Source organism: Pimephales promelas, chromosome 19 (assembly GCF_988280905.1).
Source record: "Pimephales promelas chromosome 19, fPimPro1.hap1.1, whole genome shotgun sequence".
NCBI classification, from domain to species: Eukaryota; Metazoa; Chordata; class Actinopteri; order Cypriniformes; family Leuciscidae; genus Pimephales; species Pimephales promelas.
In genome coordinates this window covers 9,429,973-9,443,975 of record NC_142787.1, presented here as the reverse complement: position 1 = coordinate 9,443,975, position 14,003 = coordinate 9,429,973, and the positions used below count along the sequence as shown (strand labels likewise).

Here is a 14,003-nt window from a genome sequence, read left to right as displayed (position 1 = left end):
AAGGGTCTATTAAAATAAATGTTTGTTCCAGTATTAACAAATCATCAATTAACATTTTTTATATAAAATAATGTGTGTTTTATATGTGCTTGACAAAGTGGGAATAAATATAAACTCTTAAAATTAACAGCAGTAACGTGATTACTTTGACGTATGCTTTTATTTGAGATAAAGTGGGTTAATAGGAGTTATTTCTCAGTGTTACAATTGCCCCCACACTGCATTTAATTAAATATTTTAGTCTTGTACTTATAAGTGAAAATATATAAATTGTATTATTAATTAGTGCACATATATATGTTTCTTGTATCAAAAGATGACTAGTCTATCTCAAGTAGTTTGTGAGTTATTAAGGAAAATGTAAAATACCTTACAATTGCCCCCGGTCTCCCTTACAGACGATTGGTTTATGACATCACAGTCCTGATTCGAAAGCATACAGTATCTTGAAGCAGCACTGTCCAGAGTACAGACGATTGGTGTATGACATCACAGTACTGATTCGAAAGCATACAGTATGATCTTGAAGCAGCACTGTACAGAGTACAGACGATTGGTGTATGACATCACAGTACTGATTCGAAAGCATGTATGATCTTGAAGCAGCCGAACAACCAATACTTATAAAAGTAATTGGATCAAACATAAAAAATTAAGTATTCCTAACTTTTCAACGTTTACTTAACATATAACAAAAAAATATAAGTTACTAGGTTCACTTAAATGTACACTCTAAAAAATGCTGGGTTGTTTTAACCCAACTTTGGGTCAAATATGGACTAACCCAGCCGTTGGGTTAAATTTTTACATTACATTTTTAACCCAACATTTCGGGTTTGTCCATATTTGACCCAAAATTGGGTTAAAACAACCCAGCATTTTTTAGAGTGTATGCATAAATAAAATAATAATAAAAAAAAACATAATGCATGTCAACTACTACAATAATTGCATAAAAATTAAGTAAATCGATTGTATCATTTTAAGTAACTGTATGAGCCAGGTGATATAGGCTATGCAATTTCCCGTGATGCCTATCCAGACAAAAAATTATGAAACACATGTGAAGACGTTGAGAAGCGGTAAGCTTATTTTTTGTACTTAGGCCTATACACATGATCATTTATTGCATTTTTGGTCAAAAAATTTACTTTTAACTGAATTTTCAGAATTGCTACAAATTTTGCATCAACAATTAGAAACGTTTCTTACGAATGCAAACATTTGTAGTCTACATGTTAACGAATGAAATAAGTGTTTTGCACGCGAGTAGCTATATATTGTGTTTTTTCAAAATATATGACCATGATGTTGGCTCGTATATGCATTAATGGTGTGTTCACACCGAACGCGAATTTAATTGCGATAGCAGAGTACATTCATAGTCAATGCAAAGACGCGAAGACGCATCATTCGCGCCGGGCGTCACGAATTGGGTGACTCGTTTGCCGCGAACGTCTTTCTCAGTAGAACATTTTTAACTTGAGCGGGCTGCGGAAGATTCAAGCGTCTAACTAGACGCGACGTGTTTGACACGTTCGGTGTGACCAATTCGGACTGCGCTCTCTCTCCCACGGATAGATTATAGGCCTACTTTATTAGCGAGTTGTTTTTGGATAAAACAAATGTACTTTGCATACTTACAAATTCCCATGTTCTCTATCTCTATTGTCTATAGGCCTACATGGATCGCGGAAAAGGGGGCCTTGGGCGCGGGTTAGCCTACTTTTGGTAACGTTAACATACAAATATTAAATTCGAAAGCACATTGCCTACAGATCCGTGTGCACGATTTATCATTAAATAATGGCAATCTTGATTCTAGCACAATATTATTCTTAAATGACAGCGACAATTCAGTAAATTAAACCTTCAAAATTATTATCAAAATAAGTAAATACCCTTTAAACAAAAGTTTAGCTTCAAACAAAGATTGTAGATCTTTACTGTTTTCCAGTAGTTACTGCTAAAATGTTTTTGAAGAGATTCGTTCATAACCTCTGGAGGAAAGTCATTAATTAACTTCTGTTTTGTTTAAATTAATAGATATTATTTAATAAACTATTTTTATATATATATTTATAGGCATTTAATAATGGACTAATTTGTTGCATTTAATTGTTTTTTATTGATTTTTGAAAAAATTACACACACACACACACTAAGATTGTTTAATATTTTTAAAAGAAGTCTCTTCCGCCCACCAAGCCTTCATTTCTTTGATCCAAGAAAAACTGTAATATTGTGACTATATTATTATTATTATTTTAACAACTATTTTCTATTTGAATATATTTTAAGATGCAATTTAAATAAATAATAAAGTGAAATGCTTTATTGTGTGTGATTTGCATGTTATTTATTTTAAGACATGTAAGCTGAAGATCTAAACTAAGTTAAAATGGTTGGTTCAACTGATTTAATTGTCTTATTTTATATATATCAATGAGCTTAAATTTTAAGTTAACAGAACTAAGATTTGTTTTGATCTCACATGGCCTGCACTGTGTTGGATTTACTTAAAAGATATGTGCACATTTTTTGATACAAAAATGGTGCATATATATTTTAAGTAAATCCAACTCATCATTTTTTAGAGTGTGGACAATATGAAACTAAAACGACATAAGCTTAATTTAAAATGTCTTAGGAACTACTGGATATTTAGAGGTGGATAAACGCAATTGAAAGGTGGATAAACGCACTTTGGAGGTGCAAACGCAATTCCCGAATATTGGGAGGTGGGTAAACGGCATTTACGTGCATTTAGCCTCCACTACATCTCTGGGTGCATGTATGACATCACAGTACTGATTCGAAAGCATACAATATACAGTGATCAAATAAAGCAGCAGTATACAGAGTACAGACGATTGGTGTATGACATCACAGTACTGATTCGAAAGCATACAACATACAGTGATCAAATAGAAGCAGCACTATACAGAGTACAGACGATTGGTGTATGACATCACAGTACTGATTCGAAAGCATACAGCAGACAGTGATCGACAGCACTGTACAGAGTACAGACGATTGGTGTATGCAGAGGTGTAGTTGTAAAAAAAGAGGTGGGTAAACTATAAATTCTGGTGGACCAAGACGTGGTCACCAGGTAAGGTGGGCCACTGCCTACCGGTGTATGTGTGTCTCCTGATGACATTGCTATATAGGGAGGGCTCGACATTAAGCCTTTTCATACGCTAAGTAAATCTGCCTTTCACTTGTCCAAGTAAAAAAGTTGCTTGTTCGGATTTTTTTTTAAATTTGACTTATTCTTAAAAAATATTCTCATCACTGATATATCAGCTTTGATATTTAAATCACCATATTGAAATTTCTGCACCTTTAAAGGGCACCCCCTCCCCCAATATTATTAAATGTATATGCTTCATATTTCATTTTAAATTCCTACATTTGATCAATAAATTCAATTATCTCTAATAATAAGACACCATAGGGCTGTTACCCTAGGGGTTGATCAAATTAAATCATTTACACTGAAAAATTAATTGCATGAAATAATGTTATGAAATTGATTTTAATTTACATATAAGAAAGAATGATGCTACTTTTAAACATTTAACACTAAACCGCCAGTAGGTGGTGGCAGGCGACCGTCTTAATGAGTGAAAAAGTTCGTCTTAGGTTTAACAACCTATACTAAATTAACTAAATTAAAGAAACTAAATTAACGACATAAGCTTAATTTAAAATGTCTTAGGAACTAGGATATTTAGAGGTGGATAAACGCAATTGAAAGGTGGATAAACGCACTTTGGAGGTGGGTAAACGCAATTCCCGAATATTGGGAGGTGCGTAAACGGCTTTTGTGCATTTAGCCTCCACTACATCCCTGGGTGTATGACATCACAGTACTGATTCGAAAGCGTATACTTTGATCACCTTGACGAAGCACTATACTGCAGTGTACAGACGATTGGTGTATGACATCACAGTACTGATTCGAAAGCATACACTATACTTTGATCACTTTGACGAAGCACTGGGGAGACCGGGGGCAATTGTAACAGGGGGCAATTGTACCACACTCAATTCCTCCAATCAGAAACAAGCTAGAGTGATGACACTTAATCTGTACATGCCCAATAGGATTCTCTCTCTATCTGTGGAAAAGAAGCGTGACATTTTCAACTTTAGCAGAAGTTATTAACGACAAACTGATTTTGAGGTGTGAAAGTTATTTTTTGGATGTACAGTATTTTTCTTCTGCTGTCTAAAGTTTAGATGTCTGTCAATTTAAACTTGTATACATTTTATCCCTAGGTTATTGATTAAAAACGAACATGAACAACACTGTAACACTGTGTTACAGTTGCCCCCGAGCCACAAGGTCCATTGTAATAAGCTTGTTTGTGTGTGTTGACATACTTTTCTGTTAAAAAAAAATGAACATATTTCACTAAATTCTATTGTAAAACTTCATTTTAAAAGGGTGTATTAAAATAAATGTTTGTTCCAGTATTAACAAATCATCAATTAACATTTTTTATATAAAATAATGTGTGTTTTATATGTGCTTGACAAAGTGGGAATAAATATAAACTCTTAAAATTAACAGCAGTAACGTGATTACTTTGACGTATGCTTTTATTTGAGATAAAGTGCGTTAATAGGAGTTATTTCTCAGTGTTACAATTGCCCCCACACTGCATTTAATTAAATATTTTAGTCTTGTACTTATAAGTGAAAATATATAAATTGTATTATTAATTAGTGCACATATATATGTTTCTTGTATCAAAAGATGACTAGTCTATCTCAAGTAGTTTGTGAGTTATTAAGGAAAATGTAAAATACCTTACAATTGCCCCCGGTCTCCCTTACAGACGATTGGTTTATGACATCACAGTCCTGATTCGAAAGCATACAGTATCTTGAAGCAGCACTGTCCAGAGTACAGACGATTGGTGTATGACATCACAGTACTGATTCGAAAGCATACAGTATGATCTTGAAGCAGCATTGTACAGAGTACAGACGATTGGTGTATGACATCACAGTACTGATTCGAAAGCATGTATGATCTTGAAGCAGCCGAACAACCAATACTTATAAAAGTAATTGGATCAAACATAAAAAATTAAGTATTCCTAACTTTTCAACGTTTACTTAACATATAACAAAAAAATATAAGTTACTAGGTTCACTGAAAAAAGTGATTTTGTCGAGTGGTAAATATAATCTGTGGAAACCATATAAAATGTACATGATTATTGCAGGCAGCCAACGAATCCTAAAGTAATGGGTAAATTCTACATATGCTACCCATTCATCAACAGTAAGAATCATCACATAGAAAATGGAGTAAAATATACCCCCAAAACGTGAGTTTTTTGCTTTAAATTGCGCATGCGTAGGCCCGCGGTTTCTTTTTGAGTGAGTGTGGGCGACGCTGGATCCTCTCTCTGGCTGCCATCGAACAGCAGAAGTAGCTAAAGGTAAGCTATTAACATAGGAGTGCATATATATATATAATTATGAGACATTACACTTCGCTTTTATTGGGCTTTCGTTTGTTTAACATGTCATTACTTGAAATTAAAGTTTGAATCTGTCGATGGCGTCACCATGGCGGAACACATCAAGCCGACGGTCGGCCGTTGGGCACAGATTTCAAAGTTACTATCAGATTTAATGTGATTACCTTGACAAATTATACATTATTAAACATATATAAGACTCAGGTTTCAGTATTTGACCACTGTTTCTGAGAAACTTATAGTGACCATATTAATTAATTTCAGGAGTATGCAATAAAAAACAGTCGATGGCGTTTTTAATATGAATTATGTGCGTCATTCATCCGCTCCTATTCATAAATACCTCTGTCGTCGTCATGACAGAGCTCGACCAAACAAGTGCTTTCAGCTCAAAAATATGCAGATTCTGAGAAATATTTATTGATTATCATAGGTTTCTGACAGATTTCTGTATAACGTTAGAGGAATTATATTTATTGAATACACCAAAATGGCAGTAGCACCTCAATGCAGAACATGAGATCCACGGGGAGGAGTCGGATCACGATCCAAGGGGTGGAGATGGGTAGGATTAGGGTTGGGTTTAGGGATTAGGGGTGGGTTTAGGGATCAGGGGGCGGAGTTGGTTAGGTTTAGGTGTATGTAAGGTGGGAGGAGTTGGATCTGGATCCGACTCCTCCCCATGGGGCCGATGTAATCATAGCGCTGGATACTCCTCGGATGTAACTTAGTGTGTTTTCAATACACACTGGCAGCCGGCGGGCGTCGTGTGCACATAATTTATAACGCTACTACATAATATATCACGAAGAAGAGCCACATGACCTGTGACACCTGAAACCACAACAAAGTTTCCAAAGATCGCTGAATACTTGCAGATAACATGATTGCAACGATATATGACGCATTATTTGTGTTCTTCAAGCCATGCAGATAACTTCATAATATAATGTAAGTTAATGTTAATCGATATAATCTTGATAGTCCAGAATACTATAAAATACAATATTTTATGTCCGTTTTTTTTATCCGAAGCCAAGTCAGATCACAGAAGGTTATTTAAAGCAATCGACATGCATTATAAAGTAATTTTGGAGCAAAAACATGGTTTTATAATCTCATAAATTGTAGTGTATTGATGTGTGCTAAGCTAACATGCTACCTAACCCTCAGAATGCACCTGCCATATACAGTATAGCTGTTAGATTTATGTTTTTTTTTTTTTAAATAGGATGTTTACTGAAATGTTTCTTTTTTTAATTTACAGTTGATAGCCTACAGTGTCAACAGAAGTGAAAACGGATCAAAGAAATTGAAGTGGTCAGCCTCAGCCCCTCTGTGGGTGTGTTTATTCTAAAGTGGCCAGCATTATTCACTGAAGCTCAGGTGAGAATTTCTTGTAATTTTTACTTACCACTAGTATACATTCATGTGAATACTATGAGAGCTGGTCTTTAATTTAAAATGTAAATTTTGGTCATTTAACTTCCTAGATCAAGGAGGAGTTTAGACGCATCACAACATATTCCTTGGAGGAGACATTCACACGGAAGCTTGATGAGTACTCACGAGGTCTTTTGCGGCTAATGGGCGCCAAAGGAGAAGTAGCTGGTTGCAAGATGTGTCCTCTGCTGGACACTTTAAATGACGTATGTAATTTTATTTTTTCACAAATATGTAATTATTGATATGAGTGAATTAAAACTAAAGTAATTTGTAAACAATTGATTTGTTGTGCGCAAAGTTGAGCTCCTTATCAACTTAAACCTTTTAACATCAATGTGTGAATTCGGTCTTATCCATCTATTTTCTTTACTGCTTTGTCCGTTCGGGTCACAAGATTTTTGAGCCAACCCAGCATTTATCAGGTGAAGGGGCAGTGTTCATTCTGGATAGGTCGCCAGTCTGTTGCAGGGCCGTAATTCGGTCTTAGTATATGTAAATCACTCCCCACTTCGCTAACATTCTAACATCACTAAATTGTATCTCCCTACAGACACAGAACATTGAGAAACATGAGATGCTGTTGTCTGCTGCCTCATTAAAGACAAGACTACCTTGGTGAAAATCAAGAAGATCTTTTCCATTACTACCAGGTATGTCATATTCATAACAGATTTTTGATTAACTCAAAGGATCCTCCTCTCTTCTTGTATCCACCTTCTCCTTTTGCCTTCCACTCCCCCTCTGCTCTCCTTTTAGATAAACTGAAATATATTGAAACAGCATCTTACATTAAATAAAAATGTGCATGCTTTTTGTTTGTTTTTTACATGTAGGAATGTGAGGACTACACAGACAAAAACATGAAGGTGATTGTGAAGCACAATGTCATGGCTGAGGAGGATCCAGATTTGTCTATTGTGATCGAGGGAAACCAAGTAATGGAATCACAGAGTTTAGATACAACAAAATGTGATTGGACTTCTTCCAGTACTGCTCTGATCTCCTCGCTTCTAGTTTCATTTTCTACTCTCTCCTCCTCCTAAAACAGCAATGTTTTATTATCCAACATTATTGAAACAACATTTGATAGTCCAGTGAGTTAACATGTTCATTACTTGAAATGTTGTGTAAAGTTATTGTGCTGCACTGTATTTTGAGTGTTTCATATGAATTTTTGGATTAAAAACATTGATCTGATGAACCATGTGAATGTCTTTATTGTGGGGGGTACATTTTACCTTCTCTGAATAAGTAATTAGCTTTGATTTGAATAGATAATTTTTACCTAATTTTAATGAGTAAGTAGCTGTTGATAAATGGAGGTAATTGTTACCCAATTTATGCAAGTATTTAATAGCTTTTTACTTCAGATAGTTTATACTCACTAATATGGATTAAATGTACCCCACCAAAGTCGATGCAAATTGTTACCTCACATTTTTTGGGTAAATTCTATAGATTAGTTTTTACAGTGTTCACTTAAATGTACACTCTAAAAAATGCTGGGTTGTTTTAACCCAACTTTGGGTCAAATATGGACTAACCCAGCCGTTGGGTTAAATTTTTACATTACATTTTTAACCCAACATTTCGGGTTTGTCCATATTTGACCCAAAATTGGGTTAAAACAACCCAGCATTTTTTAGAGTGTATGCATAAATAAAATAATAAAAAAAAAACATAATGCATGTCAACTACTACAATAATTGCATAAAAATTAAGTAAATCGATTGTATCATTTTAAGTAACTGTATGAGCCAGGTGATATAGGCTATGCAATTTCCCGTGATGCCTATCCAGACAAAAAATTATGAAACACATGTGAAGACGTTGAGAAGCGGTAAGCTTATTTTTTGTACTTAGGCCTATACACATGATCATTTATTGCATTTTTGGTCAAAAAATTTACTTTTAACTGAATTTCAGAATTGCTACAAATTTTGCATCAACAATTAGAAACGTTTCTTACGAATGCAATCATTTGTAGTCTACATGTTAACGAATGAAATAAGTGTTTTGCACGCGAGTAGCTATATATTGTGTTTTTTCAAAATATATGACCATGATGTTGGCTCGTATATGCATTAATGGTGTGTTCACACCGAACGCGAATTTAATTGCGATAGCAGAGTACATTCATAGTCAATGCAAAGACGCGAAGACGCATCATTCGCACCGGGCGTCACGAATTGGGTGACTCGTTTGCCGCGAACGTCTTTCTCAGTAGAACATTTTTAACTTGAGCGGGCTGCGGAAGATTCAAGCGTCTAACTAGACGCGACGTGTTTGACACGTTCGGTGTGACCAATTCGGACTGCGCTCTCTCTCCCACGGATAGATTATAGGCCTACTTTATTAGCGAGTTGTTTTTGGATAAAACAAATGTACTTTGCATACTTACAAATTCCCATGTTCTCTATCTCTATTGTCTATAGGCCTACATGGATCGCGGAAAAGGGGGCCTTGGGCGCGGGTTAGCCTACTTTTGGTAACGTTAACATACAAATATTAAATTCGAAAGCACATTGCCTACAGATCCGTGTGCACGATTTATCATTAAATAATGGCAATCTTGATTCTAGCACAATATTATTCTTAAATGACAGCGACAATTCAGTAAATTAAACCTTCAAAATTATTATCAAAATAAGTAAATACCCTTTAAACAAAAGTTTAGCTTCAAACAAAGATTGTAGATCTTTACTGTTTTCCAGTAGTTACTGCTAAAATGTTTTTGAAGAGATTCGTTCATAACCTCTGGAGGAAAGTCATTAATTAACTTCTGTTTTGTTTAAATTAATAGATATTATTTAATAGACTATTTTTATATATATATTTATAGGCATTTAATAATGGACTAATTTGTTGCATTTAATTGTTTTTTATTGATTTTTGAAAAAATTACACACACACACACACACACTAAGATTGTTTAATATTTTTAAAAGAAGTCTCTTCCGCCCACCAAGCCTTCATTTCTTTGATCCAAGAAAAACTGTAATATTGTGACTATATTATTATTATTATTTTAACAACTATTTTCTATTTGAATATATTTTAAGATGCAATTTAAATAAATAATAAAGTGAAATGCTTTATTGTGTGTGATTTGCATGTTATTTATTTTAAGACATGTAAGCTGAAGATCTAAGTTAAAATGGTTGGTTCAACTGATTTAATTGTCTTATTTTATATATATCAATGAGCTTAAATTTTAAGTTAACAGAACTAAGATTTGTTTTGATCTCACATGGCCTGCACTGTGTTGGATTTACTTAAAAGATATGTGCACATTTTTTGATACAAAAATGGTGCATATATATTTTAAGTAAATCCAACTCATCATTTTTTAGAGTGTGGACAATATGAAACTAAAACGACATAAGCTTAATTTAAAATGTCTTAGGAACTACTGGATATTTAGAGGTGGATAAACGCAATAGAAAGGTGGATAAACGCACTTTGGAGGTGCAAACGCAATTCCCGAATATTGGGAGGTGGGTAAACGGCATTTACGTGCATTTAGCCTCCACTACATCTCCAACGCATTCTCACCCCAAGGCGTCACCTTTGACCATGCTTCAATATTTGACGTTTTAGGCGCCCTTTAGCGTCACTTACATGACGCGATCCTACGGCGTCATCTAACTGACGCTAAAGGAAAGCGTCAGTTAGAGGACGCGGTTAGGTTTAGGTGTGGGGTGGGGGTAGGGTACACGCGATCCTAGGGCGTCATCTAACTGACGCTAAAGGGCGCCTAAAGCGTCAGATATTGAAGCATGTCCAAATGCTTCCCAAGGCGTCAGTTAGGTGACGCCTTGGGAGTGAGAATGGGCTGACATCTCTGGGTGTATGTATGACATCACAGTACTGATTCGAAAGCATACAATATACAGTGATCAAATAAAGCAGCAGTATACAGAGTACAGACGATTGGTGTATGACATCACAGTACTGATTCGAAAGCATACAACATACAGTGATCAAATAGAAGCAGCACTATACAGAGTATAGACGATTGGTGTATGACATCACAGTACTGATTCGAAAGCATACAACATACAGTGATCAAATAGAAGCAGCACTATACAGAGTACAGACGATTGGTGTATGCAGAGGTGTAGTTGTAAAAAAAGAGGTGGGTAAACTATAAATTCTGGTGGACCAAGACGTGGTCACCAGGTAAGGTGGGCCACTGCCTACCGGTGTATGTGTGTCTCCTGATGACATTGCTATATAGGGAGGGCTCGACATTAAGCCTTTTCATACGCTAAGTAAATCTGCCTTTCACTTGTCCGAGTAAAAAAGTTGCTTGTTCGGATTTTTTTTTAAATTTGACTTATTCTTAAAAAATATTCTCATCACTGATATATCAGCTTTGATATTTAAATCACCATATTGTAATTTCTGCACCTTTAAAGGGCACCCCCTCCCCCAATATTATTAAATGTATATGCTTCATATTTCATTTTAAATTCCTAAATTTGATCAATAAATTCAATTATTTCTAATAATAAGACACCATAGGGCTGTTACCCTAGGGGTTGATCAAATTAAATCATTTACACTGAAAAATTACAATTGCATGAAATAATGTTATGAAATTGATTTTAATTTACATATAAGAAAGAATGATGCTACTTTTAAACATTTAACACTAAACCGCCAGTAGGTGGTGGCATTCGACCGTCTTAATGAGTGAAAAAGTTCGTCTTAGGTTTAACAACCTATACTAAATTAACTAAATTAAAGAAACTAAATTAACGACATAAGCTTAATTTAAAATGTCTTAGGAACTAGGATATTTAGAGGTGGATAAACGCAATTGAAAGGTGGATAAACGCACTTTGGAGGTGGGTAAACGCAATTCCCGAATATTGGGAGGTGCGTAAACGGCTTTTGTGCATTTAGCCTCCACTACATCCCTGGGTGTATGACATCACAGTACTGATTCGAAAGCGTATACTTTGATCACCTTGACGAAGCACTATACTGCAGTGTACAGACGATTGGTGTATGACATCACAGTACTGATTCGAAAGCATACACTATACTTTGATCACTTTGACGAAGCACTGGGGAGACCGGGGGCAATTGTAACAGGGGGCAATTGTACCACACTCAATTCCTCCAATCAGAAACAAGCTAGAGTGATGACACTTAATCTGTACATGCCCAATAGGATTCTCTCTCTATCTGTGGAAAAGAAGCGTGACATTTTCAACTTTAGCAGAAGTTATTAACGACAAACTGATTTTGAGGTGTGAAAGTTATTTTTTGGATGTACAGTATTTTTCTTCTGCTGTCTAAAGTTTAGATGTCTGTCAATTTAAACTTGTATACATTTTATCCCTAGGTTATTGATTAAAAACGAACATGAACAACACTGTAACACTGTGTTACAGTTGCCCCCGAGCCACAAGGTCCATTGTAATAAGCTTGTTTGTGTGTGTTGACATACTTTTCTGTTAAAAAAAAATGAACATATTTCACTAAATTCTATTGTAAAACTTCATTTTAAAAGGGTGTATTAAAATAAATGTTTGTTCCAGTATTAACAAATCATCAATTAACATTTTTTATATAAAATAATGTGTGTTTTATATGTGCTTGACAAAGTGGGAATAAATATAAACTCTTAAAATTAACAGCAGTAACGTGATTACTTTGACGTATACGCTTTTATTTGAGATAAAGTGGGTTAATAGGAGTTATTTCTCAGTGTTACAATTGCCCCCACACTGCATTTAATTAAATATTTTAGTCTTGTACTTATAAGTGAAAATATATAAATTGTATTATTAATTAGTGCACATATATATGTTTCTTGTATCAAAAGATGACTAGTCTATCTCAAGTAGTTTGTGAGTTATTAAGGAAAATGTAAAATACCTTACAATTGCCCCCGGTCTCCCTTACAGACGATTGGTTTATGACATCACAGTCCTGATTCGAAAGCATACAGTATCTTGAAGCAGCACTGTCCAGAGTACAGACGATTGGTGTATGACATCACAGTACTGATTCGAAAGCATACAGTATGATCTTGAAGCAGCACTGTACAGAGTACAGACGATTGGTGTATGACATCACAGTACTGATTCGAAAGCATGTATGATCTTGAAGCAGCCGAACAACCAATACTTATAAAAGTAATTGGATCAAACATAAAAAATTAAGTATTCCTAACTTTTCAACGTTTACTTAACATATAACAAAAAAATATAAGTTACTAGGTTCACTTAAATGTATGCATAAATAAAATAATAAAAAAAAAAACATAATGCATGTCAACTACTACAATAATTGCATAAAAATTAAGTAAATCGATTGTATCATTTTAAGTAACTGTATGAGCCAGGTGATATAGGCTATGCAATTTCCCGTGATGCCTATCCAGACAAAAAATTATGAAACACATGTAAAGACGTTGAGAAGCGGTAAGCTTATTTTTTGTACTTAGGCCTATATACATGATCATTTATTGCATTTTTGGTCAAAAAATTTACTTTTAACTGAATTTCAGAATTGCTACAAATTTTGCATCAACAATTAGAAACGTTTCTTACGAATGCAAACATTTGTAGTCTACATGTTAACGAATGAAATAAGTGTTTTGCACGCGAGTAGCTATATATTGTGTTTTTTCAAAATATATGACCATGATGTTGGCTCGTATATGCATTAATGGTGTGTTCACACCGAACGCGAATTTAATTGCGATAGCAGAGTACATTCATAGTCAATGCAAAGACGCGAAGACGCATCATTCGCGCCGGGCGTCACGAATTGGGTGACTCGTTTGCCGCGAACGTCTTTCTCAGTAGAACATTTTTAACTTGAGCGGGCTGCGGAAGATTCAAGCGTCTAACTAGACGCGACGTGTTTGACACGTTCGGTGTGACCAATTCGGACTGCGCTCTCTCTCCCACGGATAGATTATAGGCCTACTTTATTAGCGAGTTGTTTTTGGATAAAACAAATGTACTTTGCATACTTACAAATTCCCATGTTCTCTATCTCTATTGTCTATAGGCCTACATGGATCGCGGA

The 14,003-nt window shown here is 35.0% G+C and overlaps 1 long non-coding RNA gene across 2 annotated transcripts; it reads left to right on the top strand.

The window, feature by feature from the left end:
* Positions 1 to 6,251: 6,251 nt before the first annotated feature.
* Positions 6,252 to 8,147, top strand: LOC120480082 (uncharacterized). 2 transcript variants are annotated; one of them, XR_005623032.2, is made up of 5 exons: positions 6,252 to 6,455; positions 6,772 to 6,890; positions 6,998 to 7,153; positions 7,501 to 7,600; positions 7,784 to 8,147. It is a non-coding gene; the product is annotated as an uncharacterized LOC120480082 (long non-coding RNA). The 2 variants fall into 2 exon arrangements; XR_016147820.1 differs by lacking the exon at positions 6,252 to 6,455 and having other exon boundaries at positions 6,504 to 6,890.
* The last annotated feature ends 5,856 nt before the right edge of the window (positions 8,148 to 14,003 follow it).